The following is a 16,004-nucleotide window of genomic DNA, read 5'->3' as shown; positions in this document are numbered from 1 at the left end:
AAACTTGTGGGCTGCTTGTATTGTAAAATATCAGTCAAACCAAGACAGGAGAGTTTCAGAGCTGCACCCTGATATGTCTTTTTAAAAACTATGAAGCTTAAGTAAAGATTTGGCAAGCTACACACCTGGCATTTGAACTGGAATGGTGAGTGGGCAGGATAGGTGGAAGTGTTACACTTAGCCTTGCCTTTAAGAATGACATAATTTTCCATCTGACCATTATATGCAATATAAGGAAAAGCTGTATGTTTGGGACAGATGCTTCCTGCTGTCCTGTGCCCAGAGCATTTTTGAGCATCATCATTAGTTTCAAAAAAACCACCAACCAGCCAAGCCCACTTCATTTAAGAGTACTCTTCAGCAAAAGTTACTGCCCTACTCTACTGGCAGCCAAACTTGGGCAAGGCCACTTTTCCAAGTGCAGTTACATGGCTTTGAAACTGGGTATCTAAACCATGGATTTTTCTGCTTGTAGAGAGCTGCAAGCGAAAACTAGGCTGAATTCCTGTTTCTGTTCTTGGCTTGATAGTTCTTAGGAAAAAATATTTTCTCAACAGAAGTCACCCTCAATGAAAATGTGCTGCTAATTGTCATTGACTGCTCTAACCAGAAACTACAATAATTATGACACTAAGAAATACGTTTTACAGGTGTTTTTCAAACATCTCCATTCAGATACTGAATCTATGGGCTATGTTCAAAAAATAGGATTTTAAGAATGGAGCAGTCAAAATAAGTGATGTTTCTACAAAGCTGTTTGGAAAAATGATTGGACTGATTTATTTTGGGGTCTAAATACAATGAATCCAAGCCAAAATAACATGACTATTGATGTAAGTACCCAGTGGATAAGCTCATAGTTTAGAAGATAGTGTGGGCAATTAATTAAAAATGTTCTGATTTACAGAGATGCTCATTCATGGAGTACCCCCACTCAGACTAATGGAATTTCTTCCTTTCAGCACCTGCCCAGCAACGGGCAGACAGACCTCCCCAAGCAGGTTTTCAGCTTGTGTGAGGTGTCTGCTCTTCCCTGGCTGCCATTCCATCCTGAGCAGTCCCACAATATTCTCAAAAATGCCCATTTTCAGTCAATTTTGCTCCTAAGTGGCTAGAAATGCTTATCTATGCTGCAGGTAACTATGGACTCTGCAGACAGCAAAGGTTTGGTGAAAATTTAAACAGAGACTCCTAAACCCTTTGCATGTATCTGATTCTCAGTGGAAGTGAGATGGCAGAGCCCTGGCAGGAATCAGAGCAGATGCTGTGAAAATGCAATGGAGGCTGCTCACCTTTCCATATTCTGGAGGACACATTAATTCTCATACCAACCTCAGTTTTATTGTAAGTCATTCTATTCCCACTGCCATAACAGGACAGCACCCTGTCGTCTCCCCAGTCCATGGTTTGCTAGGCCAAATCCCAGTCCTTCCCATGAAAACTGGCTTCCTGTTCACTCCAGCATACATGGCTCAAAGCTGAGCTCTTTCAAAGGGATGAGGATCCAGGTTGAAGCTCGAGGGATGGGTGGCAATGGTCCCTGAAAATAAACCATGGAAACGCTGAGCTGTGGCTGACCTTAGATCCCCCCACTCAGCATGGAAGGGCTGATGGAGCAGCTATAAATCCATTTAAAACCCCCCATTTCCCTTGTAACCCCATCACATGATGCATTGGTGTGGGATATTTTAGGAAGCCACAGATGTAAATGTGATTGAGGTCAGAGCAGCATAGGCTTGGTGGAGCAATGGTACCAGGGGCTGGAGACAGCCCACAGCATGGTGGGGTGTCAATACCTCTGCTTGCATCACATGTGTTATCAATAACCTACTAATCTTTATTAAGGATTGGGAATGGCAATTAACACCAGATACTTCAAAAGGCCAGGCTGGACCAGGGAATGGTCCAAATGTTTTATTTCTCCTTGCTGATTTCTTTCAAAGAGCTCCTCTGATTTAATTGCAGCTAGCAGTATCTGAATATGTTTTTGTTCTTTGTGAGTTTAACCTAATACCCACAATATTTTAGAGCTGCTCCTTGTATTTTCATGACAAAAATTATTATTGATTTAATAAATACATTGTAAATATATTGGTGTATGGGGAATGTGGCTCAGTCATGATGCAAGGAGAGGAGATTTACACTTTATGTAAGAGAGTACTTTGCTATTCATGCAAAAGTGTTTTTTCCTCTTGTGTTTAGGTTATCTCGGGGATGTTGACCAGTGCCAGGTGAGGTATGTTGGTAAATTTTTTTCCTATTAAGAACTGGGGCTAATTTTATATGGGTGGGTGAAAAGCCTCTGGCTGTATGGAGCATAAATGTGTCTTTTTGCTAATCCTTCTGCTCTAACACAACCGTATGCAAAAGATTGGAGTACTTGGGGGTGAACAGTTTTTATGGTAGATGTTATTAACCTGTAAAAGCCTTCCATGGCACCTCTTCTAAAACTTTGAGTGTATTGGTTTTGTAGTAATAAAAATGGCAAATCTTGACTCAGAGAGGGTGAGGTGTGATGTGGCTGCTGAAGCAGGAACAGAGATGTTTATTGCTTTGAGACGATTTTCCTTTGTGCCACCTGGTGTCAGCAAAACCTAAGGAATTGAAAACCACGACAGTGGATTAAGGTGGTTTTCATTAAAGTCTCCTTCCTTAAAAAAATTTATCCTTTTAGTGATAATTGACACTGCTGCTTCTTCAGAGTGTATTTGGTATAAGCATTTGCACTCTCCAGAGTTCAAAAACTGTGGATATGATATTTTTTTTTTGCATATTAACCCAATGATCTGCATTACATTTGTGCAATCCCCTCAACCCTGCAGAGAAGCTGTGAGGGGAAGCAGCAGCCCTTTGTTACTGCAGCTCACACAGCCCTTCGGGTGGCATCAGCATTGTCTGTGCTGCCTTTTGGAAGCCTCAGGCTCTGAGCTGTCTTTGGTTTAGAGCATTTCTGTCAAGCTACACAATGGCAATTTTGGCAGCACCAACAGATGTGTGCTGGGTGTCAAGGCAGGAGGTGGATTTCCTGAGTCCAAGGCTTACAAGTACCATTATCACTCCTTAGGACTGACAAATATCTGCCTGTGAAAATAGGTGGGTGCCTTTTGAATGAAACCAGAGTATGGTCCTACTCACATATGTGTGTCAAAGTTCTCTTTTAGGGGAGAAGGTTGCCTTTGCTTGTGCAGTTCGGATCAGGCTATGAATATGCCTCTCATTCTGTCATGAGTTTGTTTCTTTGAGGTGCTCCTGCTCCTTAGAAGCCAGACACTGTTTGTTGTACAATGGATTTTTATTTTTATCTCATGATAGCTCCAAATAAGTTCTCTCTAATTGCTTTTCTTTCTTTGTTTGGGGTTAGGGGGCCACAAGATAGGAATGTAAAGAGCAAATGCAGTTGTCAGTCCTAAAATACATTCACATTCTGAAAGCTATCATTTCAGGATATTGCTTCAAAAGGGCAGTCAGATGGAATATTCCTCCCTACGCAGAGTTGATTATTGTGTCATGGTCTCACCGTGCTGAGGTTTGCTGTCCCTGAAGTGGGCACAAACAGCAATCAGCCAGGTAACGTTGCCTGGTGTGCTTTAGGAAGTGAAGCAGCGTGGGCAACAACCTTGTGATGCCCAGCCAAGGAACTCCTGGCCAGCGTGGAAAATTTCCAAGAAGCTGATAAATGTTCTTAGAAAAGAAACCTGAACAACCTCCCCCCTGAACCTGCTAGAATAGTTTATTATATGCTAGTGCATGGTGAGGACTTGATGAAATGGGAGGGAAGGTGGAGCAGTACAGATGTTTATCATGGATTAAAAGGAACACCAATGAAAACTTTAAGTTTTAGGAAATTTATTGGAACACAGCCAGCGGGCTTCATAAGTTGAGGTGTCTGCTGCAACCATGAAGTTGTTGTGTGCCTGCTGCAAAACTGCCTCTGTGTTTCAGGGGAGAAGAGGGAGGTGAGAAACTCTTTCATTCCAGTTAGTTTAACATATGTATATTTTTGACACATCTAACAAAACATTTTATGAATAAATTTCCATTTCCCCACCTGTGTTTTGGGGAAATCCACATTGTTCTCCTTTAAAAATGATGAGAAATATTTCTGATGGTAGGATAAATTGTATTTTTTCTATTATGCTCCAGTGGTAGTGTACTGAGCTAGCCAGAATGTTCCTGCAAATAATTACAGTGAAATATAATGTTTTATTGATTAAAATCCATAAAGAAAATTGATCAGAGTATTTAGATTCAGAGTAATGTCCTTTTCTAACAGAAGGTGTTGTTGAGAAGTCCATGGAGTCATATGCAGCCACATGCTAATTAGAATACCATCTTGAAGAGCAGCATAGTGCATTCTTGCAAGGATGAAAGTGCTGACATTAAAACTGGAACTGATTATGTTCAACATGGTTTAGAAAAAAGGATTTCAAATTAGCCCAGAAGTTTTGGCTACAACCTCTTAACTTCAAATCTTGTTTGCTGTTGTCTGCTTGTGTGCTTTGTGCTATGTGTTTTCCCTTGTTCTTTTACCTGTGCCAGCTCCAGGAACCTCTCAGGGTGAATAGGCTCTCAGGCTGGGAGGAGGTGTGCTGCTCCTGATGTGGGTACCAGTGTTGGTGATCCTCCAATCTGCACCAGAAAAGGCAGAAAGATTTTGCATATCAATGCCAGGTCAGTCAACATTTTTTTTTCAATTATGTCCTACCTGAAATACATGTGTTTGTAAAAATAAACACGGAATACATTTAATTCCTGTTTGTGCCTCATGCCTCCTAAGGAAGGCGCCAGATGCATTGCTTTTGAGCACATTTTATCTTGCCTTCCAGCATCCCTTTCTTCCCCATGATCCAGCTGATCAGCTCCTTCTCCTCTGTCCATTGTAACTCCGTGTTGAAAAGTGGACCCATCCCCCTGGGGCTCCTGCATAAGCCCAATTTCCAGCACAGCTTGCAAAGTGGGCTTTGTGTTGGTTTTGGAAACATTTAGAAGGATGTAAAAATAGAATGAAAGATGCTGGGAAGAAAAAAAATCTGCAGGCATGCATCCTTTTGAGGTCCCAGTGAGGAAATGGGGTGTAAGGGAGAAAGGAAACAGCTGGAAGTTTGAGTTGTATCTGTGAGGTTTTTTCCTTGGAGGAAACCAAGTGGAGTAAAAGATGCCTCATATATGAACTGGATGTTTCTACACTGATGGCAGCGTGCCCAGCAATACCGAGTGAAAATGCCATAGGAGATTAATTAAATGCACTATAATGGTGTTGCCATGCTGGTGTAAATAAAGCATAAAATACATTGACCTGTAGTCTGAAGAGCTCTGGAGTCTGTAGACTGATCATCTGTTCATCTCTAATGTACATGAGGCAGGAATTTGGACATAATATTTTTGCATCTTTTTTGCCTGCCACGTTGGTGTAACACAATCATTTTCAGCCATCTCCAGTAACTGTACATCTCTGAAAGATGATGTTTGAGCTCTGAGGTTCATTCACTGTCCCCTGTGCTGCTCCTGTTAAGTTTATTTTATACCAAACTACAACCTCACTTTGGACCTGCTGTAGGATGCTTCCTATGGATGCCAAAAATCAGGGGGACTGGTGGCTCCTCGATGAAATAAGGAAGAGCACAGACATCCTGCCCTTTGTTCCACACAGTCCCAGACAGGTTCTGCTACTGGTCCCCCATTCAGAATGTGCAGGAGATGCTGAGGAAAACCTTTTTGGGCCATGGCATTATTTGTATGGTGATGGTTTTCACCTCCAGCTCGCCAGTCTGGTCATCAGCTTCACTTAATTCAGTTTGCTTGCACTACCAGCATCTGGGTAAAGTGGAGTTTTAGTTCATGAGTGTGGGTTGACAGAGGATTCATTTAAATAAGCTGAAAATTATGATCCTGATGGGGAAATCCAGAGACACTGGAGAAACTGCAGCAGCTTTTTGTATTCAGGACATGTGCTGTGCCTTTGTAAAATCAGCTTGGATTACTGAATTGAAGGGATCTTGAGTCCTCACAGCAACAGGGTTTCATACCGCATTTCTCTTTGATTGGTTTGAGGGTTGCCAACTTTTCTTTTATATATATATATACACACATATATATACTAAATAAAAAAAATTAAAGTGGCACAATAGAAATGCTGCTTTAAAATGTATATATATGCCATATGTCATCTATATAAATATGTCATATATATATGCATCTGTGTCCTGCAGGGTCTTAAGGAGACTATAACAGTTTTGGGCACAGATATATATGGAATACCATAACATTTTTGGTTACCCACAACAATCTGTCACCTCCAACCAGGGACACTTTGGTACTTTCTTATTAAGATCAGCCCTAAAGTTTGCTTGGCAGAGGTGTGCTCATATAATGGCAATGGGCAGTTCTAGCAGGTTTTTGCTTCACAGGGTGTGCTAAATTCTGTTTGTTTCTGTTTTTCCAGACTGATTTCATTGTCAAATCCTCTCCCAAAGAATTTATTTCTACCCTTGCTGGAGTGTCCTGAGATGCATTGCTTAGCATGGGAGGTTTCCTGAAGTGGTAGTGCTCATTTCTTGGGGCCAGTGGCTTCAGTTCACTTCATCTTATCCAATTCTCAAAAAGAATAAAAATATTTACTGTATAATATCACACAATACAGTAATACTTCAGGAGATTTTGTCTAGACCTGTGTTCTCACCTATAAAAACCCTGTTTACAGAAATATTGAACAGCCTTTTCTGTAACAAAATGGAATATATGGAATATATTTAGGCCCTTTAGGTGTTGTTGCTGTACTAGCTTCACAATAAGTGAAGAGAGAGAGAGAGCCTGTAGGAGCAGTTTTACTTCTTCCTTCATCCCAAATTTGTCTCCTTGAGGGGTGCAGGGCACACTGAAGTTTGCAGCATCTCATTTTATGATGTTGTCACATGATACCTTTAATCTGTATTGGTCTCTCTGGGAAAACCTGCAGTGTCCAGGAGAGGTCTTATCAAATGAGAATGATCCCTTACCTCAGGTACAAGATTTTGCCTTTTTGATCTCTCCTAGCAGGTGAATGAGAGCTTAAATGGAAGTGGGGAGTCTGTCAACCAGCCACAGCTGTTAATGCTCCTTGTGTTATACAAAGCATATGTTTGGACAAACCACTGGGTAAATGACATGGTTTCTTATTATTTTCATTTCCCCCCTTTTTAATTGGTCCTTGGGTTTTCTGTTTGACAGAAACCTGTGCTAGTGAGCCTGCGAGCGAGCAGCTTTGCTAGAACACCTGTGGCAACTCCAGCTGTCAGCAGGAGATGCTCCTGGAAGCAAAACTGAAGTTTTGTACACTTGTAGTTTGTTTTATTTCTTTGTTGATCTTGCAGTGAAACCTAAGCCTTCTTTGGTACCTGGAGACTTCTTGGAGTTACAAGACTTCTTCCAAGCAGATGGTTCTTCACTTTCCTCACAGGCTACTTCTGGTGAATTCCTTGCTTCTTGCTTTGGCTGCCAGTACTGTGAATTTTACTTTTTTCTGATATAAACACTTCTAGTAGTAGGGTTTTGTTTCTTTTTTTCCAGACATGTGCTTATTTAAACTCCAGATATGCAGCCCATCAAACCAAAACTGTAGTTAGCTTTCTACTATTTTAACAGGATATTGAGGTACTGGAGCATGTCCAGAAAAGGGCAACAAAGTTGGTGAAGCATCTAGAGAGCAAGTCCTATGAGCAGAGGCTGAGGGAGCTGGGGATGTTCAGATGGAGAAAAAGAGACTCAGGGGAGACCTTCTCACTCTCTACAAATTCCTGGAAGGGAGGGTGCAGCCAGGTGTGGGCTGACCTCTTCTTCCAGACAACCAGCAGCAGGACAAGAGGACATAGCCTCAAGATGCACCAGGGGAGGTTCAGGTTGAACTGCAGGAAAAACTTCTTCATGGAAAGAGTTGTGAAGTGTTGGAATGGGCTGCCGAGGGAGATGGTGGAGTCTTTGTTCCTGGAAGTGTTCAGTAAATGACTGGATGTGGCACTCAATTAAACCATAGCACTGGGAAGGTGGTGTTTGGTGTTGGACTCTATGTTCTCAGAGGTCTTTTCCAGCCTTAATGATTCTGTGTTTCTAAGGTTTTCCTTTTCAGTGATTGCTTTTTGGGGACCTGACTATTTGCAGGTGTTTTTTATATATTGATTTATATCTCGATTTGTGTCAGCAAGCATGTTTTACACATCCTCTTTAAGGTGAAGGTAAATAAGGAATCTTTTCTATGATTCTGTGCTCACCACCTATAGTGTAAATCACAACTAAACCCCCTAGTTAACCTGGAGTTTGCATTGGCAAGATCTGTGTTCCCTAAATTGTTAGTCCCCACATATTCAGACGGTTACATCCCACACCTAGACCTAAAAAGTTCCTGCAGCTTCAAATTACCTTTTATACCCATCTGATGAAATTCTAATTGAAGAGAAAACCAGCATTTCCTTATGAACACACAGAGATAATGATGTTCTAAGTGCTTCTTAAACATCATCAGATGGTAAGTTTAACACTAATCCCGACTGCTTTGCACAAGTGATTGCCTCTTCTTATTTGCAGTAATTTCCACATTTCAATGTGTGTGGGTGTAGTGAGTGTATTTAAAGTGAAGTGCCTTAATTCTTTAAGGGTAAGAAATCAGGTGCTGATAAGTTTTTCTGTGGTTTCTATTGCTGTGCCTCCTGAAGGCAGGGGAATGTGCTTTTGTCTAATCACTGGCTACACCTTTATTTTGTCTCAGAGCCTGAAATATTTTGTCCTGTCTCTAAGCAATGTTGCAAAGAATTTGTTTGACAGGAAACACAGTAGAAGTCAGGGAGGAGGTCTGTGTTTGATTTTTAGACCAGACCACAAACATCATGGTAACCAGCACTGCGTGATCATTTAGGACTAATTAGTTTTGCCTTTATGGGGGGGGGGGCATGGGGGGAGGGAAGCAAAAGAATTATGATTATTGCCGTAAAAATTTAGTGAAAAAAATAATTGAGTTGTGCACTGAATCCTTTAATTATATTTCCTTAATGAGAATGACTTTTTTTCCCCGTTGGGCTTGAAAGTGCTGAAAATGGGCACACAGGCAATGCACATAGGCATTTTGGCCAACATAGATGTTGGATGAAATTCCTTCCCCCAAGCTTTGTGTCAGGTAACCTTGGAGTCTATCACCTCATTTTTATGTAATGCTGTGTTCTGAATGACGTTTTGTACAGTTTGTCCATTGTTAGGTGATTTTTTCCTGCCCTATCCTGCCAGCTGTAAGGCAGTCTAAATGCTAATGGAGTTGAAATGCACTAAAAAAATGCATTGAGACTACACCAGCAATAATTCTTTAGTTATTAGGAACATTGTGTCTATTTATGAGTTCATTTGTTATGTTTGGGAAGGGAATCTGTTAAGAGATTTTTTTTTGAGAAAGGTTTCTGTTTAATAACTCTTCATAAGTGAGACATACGACCTATTTCCAGAGCAGAAATATATTGGCTTAGTGGTTCTAATAAGCTAATTTGAGTTCCATTTCTGTTTATTGGGTAAATGAGCAAATGTGAAAATTGAAATTAAATTTGTCTAATTTGTTCCACACCAATTTTTCAGGTTATATTTAGAGTATTGAATATACTGCCTTTTTTCTGATTTCTGTTTGCAGTGTGTGGGGAAAAAAATAGGCTGTGTCAGTTCTCCAGTGCTTTTTATGGAAAAAATATTTATTTTAGGGACACACTGAAAAAATAAAAACAATTCTGGAGAAAGGAGCAGCTCACAGGAATGTGAAGATAATTTTGAATTACACATTTGTTTGTTGCTGCTCAGTATGTAAAGCTGGAGAACTTAAGAAAGTTTCTACCCCTTGGTAATGGTCATCATTCCTTTAGCCTGGGTTTTTAGACTTTCACTGATTTACCATCAGATACAGTTTTACAGGTTTAGTTGGGAATTTGGACATTGTAATGTCAAATTTCAGTGTTTTCAATTCAATTTTAGTTGCAAGCAGGTGTGCAAAACCATTTGGAGCAGGAGTAGAAAGCCACGTGTAACGCTTAGGTAGGACTGTAGATAGCAATGAGCAATCAATATGATTTATAGTCCCAATTCTTACATATTTTTTTTATTATTAGCAGGCAATATGCCACTAATAATATGTGTCTGTATGAACCCAACAGTCTGTCAGCTGAGGAAGATTATTGGCATGTTAATTAACCACCGTGCCCTCTACATGGAGGAAGTGATTCTCCTCTGTATTATGTTATTTTAGTGAAGTTTTAATAGCGCAGCAGAAATAACATAATACAAAAGGATTAAATTTTTTTAATATTTTATGATTAACTTAAAAGCAGAGTGATCCATGGGGTGGGTCTTCAGCAGACCTTTGTGCTGGTCTGGAGAACTGTGCTGCCTCAAATCTTTACAATGCTGTTCCTTGAAGATAGTGTAGTTCTTCACTATATAGAAAAGAGTCGCCACGTGTCACACGCGTAGATTTCGGGAAGGTCACTTGAGATGTCACAGCAGAGGTCACCCAGGAATCCCATGGTTTGCACGTGACTGGCAGCACTTAGGAACAAAGATATTTAATACAGATTAAAACTGTTTAAAACTGCAAAATTGTGAGGAGATGCTTGATCTTAACCCTTAGGAAAAAGGGACTCTTTGGCTGAACTGTCATTGAAGCTGTGTGTCAGACTGAGGACTCTAACCAGGCTGATGAGGTTTTTCCTTAAGCTCTTCAGGAATGAAAGATGGGCTGGCAAAGTTGTCAGTACCAGAAATGTCTTTAAAAAACAGCCTTTGCAATATTTCCAACAATAACAAGTTTGCAATATCTGGGCAGCATCAATAAATGAGTACCAGAGGACCCAGTGTCTATTCCCCAATCCTTGTTAGCTGGGGATGATGCAGGTCAGAGGGGCAAGTTATGGAATAAGATTATTTTTCTGCTTCAATATCTCAGTGTTCAGAAGAGGGAAATATTAATTTTGGATGCAGCTCACAACACTAAACTCCCGGAAAGCCTGGATCTAAATGCATACCACGGGCACCCAGTATCACTATGAAAGTGACTGCTGGGTCATATCAAGTATCTGTTTCTGGTTCTAATTAAAACACATTTATTGCTTGGCTACTCAGAATAATGGAATACAGGATGTTAGAGGCACCTGAGCCTCTGTGTGCAGTGTAATTTACACAGCCAGTCAGAGATGTAAATCAGTGCCGAAGACGAGTTTGTTATGAGAATATTACTGAATAAGAAATGCTGTTCTTTAAAGCAATCTCAGTCATGAGAAAAACATTAAAATGTAGTTGTTCCATAATGTCTCACAGATAATTAGTGACTCGAGATATTTGCAGTAATCTGGATTTGCTAATACTGGTGACAGAGGTACACCTTTAGTACCTGGATGCTGTGTGGGGCTGGGGCCACCTGCAGGAGCTAAACCCCCTTGCTGAGACCTCCTCTGGGAAGCTCAGCTCTTCAGAGGAGCCTTGTAGAACATAATTGCAGCCTAGGTTTTGTGCTTTCAAAAGGCCTTATCAGCCTCATCTCTGTCTTGTGGGAACTTGGCTTGATGCTCTAATTGAATCAAATTGACTCTTAATTAGTTAGATTCTGTTCAGGAAGGATAGGTTATTGAAAAGTACTGACTGACTTTCTGTGTGTGCCGTGCTGTGCATGAAGCCAAAGCTGCACAGCTGGATGTAAATCCTAAATCAGTTCCCAGTGTTAGGATAGTCCCTGTATTTGAGATGCAGTACTTTGGTATTTCACATGGCACAGTTTGAAGGTGAAATCTAAGCAGGTGGGCACAGTGTTGTCTGTCCCTAAGTTTCTAGGGTTTTGGTTTAATAAATATGCTCGTGACACATGCAATTCCACTACTTTGGATTAATTTAGGATACTCCTCATAACATGAGAAGTTTGTTTGGATGGCACTGGGCCCCTCAGTTCAGGAGGGATGTTGAACGTGTCCAGAGGAGGGCAACAAGCCTGGTGAGGGGCTTGAAACATAAGCCCCTTGAGGAACAGCTGAGGGAGCTGGGGGTGTTTAGCCTGGAGAAAAGGAGGCTCAGAGGTGACTTTATCACTCTCTACAACTGCCTGGAAGTTGTAGTCAGGTGGGGGTTGGTCTCTTTTTCCAGGCAACAACTGACAGAACGAGAGGGCACAGTCTCAAGCTGCACCAAGGGAAATATAGGTTGGATATTAGGAAAAGGTTTTTTACTGAAAGAGTGATAAAGTTCTGGAATCATCTGCCCGGGGAGGTGGTGGAGTCACCATGCCTGGATGTGTCTAAAAAAAGATTGGATGTGGCACTTGGTTCTATGGTTTAGTTGAGGTGTTAGGGCATGGGTTGGACTCCATGATCTTGGAGGTCTCTTGCAACCTGGTGATTCTGTGATTCTTAAGTAATGCAGTTGAAGCACATGAGCAGCATGAGGAACAGCTGCCTTATCTGCTGTCAGGTGGCTTTAATCCAGTGACTTTACTGTGCAGGGTACCTGGTAAGCAGATAATGCTGTGTTGCTTATTTAAATAAGGTCTGCTGATCTCCAAACCTCTTACCTGGCTAGTCCAAAGTGTGCTTTCAAAGGATGGTATGTGGTAATTAATTACCATGATTTGATTTAGTGAGGGTCATAGAAAATCTGAAATAAATAAGTGAGTGGGTGAAAGCTAAATGCAGTAAAAACAATTGCCTCCCTCTCTACAGGAAGAAGGCCATAAAGAAAAATTGTTTATTGCCACCCTGGAGAAAAGCATCTTTTCTCTATTCTTCTATCAAACATCTTGTATTAAACCCCAAATTTTGTTGATCAACAAGAATAACTTCAAATGCATAGAAAGAGGTCTGAAGACACATGAGATGAAAGTAAACAAAGGTTAGGAGGGAAGGAAATGGGTTCAGTCAGAGATTGTGTGAGTCAAAACAACAGGGCAAAAATACCAGTCTGATTTTGGTATTTTTTCACAACTGTGTGGTCGTATGTAGCTCTTAACTAGGCACTATAGAATAAAACTTGTATTTAAAATTATGGAGTATTTGTATTTTCTTCTGGTTTTTATTATCCATGAAAAAATGCTTAGACTTCCCTCTTTATGAGTTTTTAGCAAAATAATTTAAGCTTAAATTATTCAAATTATTACTCAGTTACATAAAAAGTATGGGATTTTAAGATTTATTTAATTTTAAATATTGATTTATATTTGAGATACTATTGAGATGTCAAATGTATTTCAATAAAACTTTTTAGATGAAAGTAACTTTTAAAAGTGTTTATAAGAGTTTGATGTTGTGTTCTTTGTAGTTTACCAGTGGCAAAGCAAAATCACCATTTACTTAAAGACAGCTGGGATTTTGAGTCTCTCCCCTGTATATTTTTTGGTCATTGCTTAAAAAGTTATTTTCTTCTGGTTGCAGTCAAATACGAAGTCCCTTCATGTTGAAAAAGGAAACAATTTTTAAAAACCACACTAGAGTGTGCATAAGAGAACCTTTCACACAAATCTCTTGGAAAATAGCAAATTATTAAAGATTTTTGGTTTGATTTTTAATTTTTTTTTTTTTTCTCACTTAGCACATTTAATTTCCCATTCAGAAGGAAATTCAGGAATGTATGTAGATCTAGGCAGGAATGACATGGCTTTTTATCCTACATAACACCATAACAGTTACTCATACCCACTGCATTCCCCACTTACCCAATTAAGCCATCATTAAAAGTTCTTCACACACGCTAAAGGCTCGAAATGTAAGTTAGACCAATTCCTGAATACGTACAAATGCAACCTCTGGTGGAAGGAGAGTTTGAAACGCTTGTTAATTCTGTATTAAAAAAACCCAACAAACCCAAAAGATAAATATACTTCAGCTAACTGTTATTTTTCCCTCTCTTTTCCTTTTCCAAAAGTGCCTCCCTGGTAGCAGGAGAGCTTGGATTTAGAGGTGGGATAACAAAATGCTGCAGAGGAGGATGCTGCCTGCGGCTGAGGCATTCGCCTTTGAGAGCAGGTACATTTTCTTCCAGCCTAACTTCCTTTCAAAGAGAAACAGAGGAATATCCGGTTGCACTAGCATGGGTGATACTGTCAAATTGACTTTAGAATTGTCTTTGATGGTTTGCTGTCCTTAGGATATAAATTGGGCCAGGATTTGTTAAGAAATGGCAAAGCTGACTGTGCATTGTTTCCTTTATTATTTTTGTGCTATTGTGTGTAATGTCAAACACAAGCACGTGTTTAGAGGCGTGTTTGGCTGTGTAGGATTTACCCTGTGGGTAAGGATGCCCTAATTTCATTTTGGAGTTAATGAGCTGGGAGGGGCTCCCTCCAGCTGTGGAGCAAAACCTTTTATACCAGGAAGAGAATGCTGCCTTGGCTGCCAGCAGTCCCTTTGGTGAGTGGTACAATTGGAAAAAACCCTCAGTATGCCCCAATTTCCAGAATTTAAGTGGGAAACAGCTCTTTGTGCTCTACACAATAGCGACAGAACGTCAATAATCAATAGTAATTATCCAGAACCCAGGGGTGGGCCAGAAATGGTTACCTATGCAGAAAAAATGGTATTTGAATGCATTTTGATGATTGTGGTGTTTATTTCATACATGTCATGTCTAAAGGAGGTATTTTTGGAGATGAGGTATCCACTTCCAAGTAATGTGTGTGCTGAATGTTCTAGAAGGTCCCTGAGCTGCTGTCACATGTGAACCCAAGGCGGTGCTGTTGTCACAAGCGCGTTTGTGTGAGTACACACATCAACCCGTGCAGCCTCCCAGTACAACTCCAGGCTTAAATGAGGGAAGAAACTGGGAGATGGTGACATGACCCAAAGGAAGCTGGGACTCACTCTGGGAACTGGGTAGAGGAGTTCACGTGGGAAATTCCCATGGGCAGGGAATGTAAATAAGCACTGCGCCTTCTTAACATGATTTGTTCAGTCTCTTGGAAAATTTAGGAGATGATAATGAGTATTATTTGATTACATTTTCTAGACAATATCCCACTGACTTTGTTTATTACTTTTGGAATTTGACTTGTACTTATAACAAAGTGTCTACCCTGCTATCTTAACACTTGACAGCAACTAAAATGCAAACAGCAGAAATTATCATAATAAACGTTTACAGCTTATTGTCGATCCTATAACCAAAATGAGGTCAGCCAAAAAAATTTTCAGAGGCTCTTTGTCTTCAAATGGCACCCTCCAGAAAAGCATCTTTAACATATAGAATTTCTGATACAATATATGTATTGTTCTTGAAAACTTGTGCTCAAAGGCCTTCAGCACTGACTCATTTCTAACAAAATTCTTCTTTGAAGGGTGATAAAACTGTGTTAATGTTACTAGAATTTCTTTGGAATATTATAATTAATATTGATTGGCATAAGTTTTTTGGAATGACAAAGGAGGTGGCCTGGGGAAATTTAATTACAGTTCTTTCTTTGTTTCCACTTCAATTTGAAACTTTACATATGAAAAGCATGATTACTTTCTTTCATTGTTTTTATGTGTATGTGAGCTGCCTACCTCTGGACAAAAGCTGTGACAGTGAGCCTGTCGTTAACATATTAACATTTTTGAAGGAATGTGTTTGAGGAGAAGCAAGGATGTGATGGGCAGCTGAATTGCCCAGGCTTTTGGGAAGCATCCTTGGTAGTCTTAATGAAATTACAGGTGATCAGCTCTATCCTTGTAGTGGGCCCAGTGTCCAGTGACCAAACACAAAGAGAGTAAGCAGAGTGGGAGGGGAAGAAAAAGTCTCAAGTTTTCCCTTTTTCATTCTCTCAACCAACAGCAGGTAGGGAGGGCAGCTGTTCTGCTGAGATACAGCCTTTCCCACTCCAACTGGACTAAGAATTTGAGCTGAGCTATGCTCATCACGTGGCTGAGAATGGGAAATTCAAAGTGGAGTGTTCATGGTGGCAAGTTCAAGAACTGGTGTTCGCACCTCCAGCTGACATGTGCCCCTGGCACACCAAATTTACTGTCCATTGTGTCTCCTTTATAACAGAAACC

General features: G+C 40.4%; 1 long non-coding RNA gene across 4 annotated transcripts; it reads left to right on the top strand.

The window, feature by feature from the left end:
- Positions 1-1,839: 1,839 nt before the first annotated feature.
- LOC138107168 (uncharacterized) lies at positions 1,840-15,404 on the top strand. Of its 4 annotated transcripts, none has more exons than XR_011149278.1 (7): positions 1,840-1,996; positions 2,203-2,236; positions 4,540-4,671; positions 7,036-7,134; positions 7,350-7,445; positions 13,900-14,000; positions 14,608-15,404. It is a non-coding gene; the product is annotated as an uncharacterized lncRNA (long non-coding RNA). The 4 variants fall into 4 exon arrangements; XR_011149276.1 differs by having other exon boundaries at positions 1,842-1,996; positions 7,033-7,134; positions 14,667-15,404; XR_011149275.1 differs by having other exon boundaries at positions 1,843-1,996; positions 7,033-7,134.
- The last annotated feature ends 600 nt before the right edge of the window (positions 15,405-16,004 follow it).

Source organism: Aphelocoma coerulescens, chromosome 3, assembly GCF_041296385.1.
Source record: "Aphelocoma coerulescens isolate FSJ_1873_10779 chromosome 3, UR_Acoe_1.0, whole genome shotgun sequence".
Taxonomy (NCBI): Eukaryota; Metazoa; Chordata; class Aves; order Passeriformes; family Corvidae; genus Aphelocoma; species Aphelocoma coerulescens.
The sequence above is the reverse complement of the archived record's forward strand: the minus strand, read 5'-3'. Positions and strand labels throughout refer to the sequence as shown.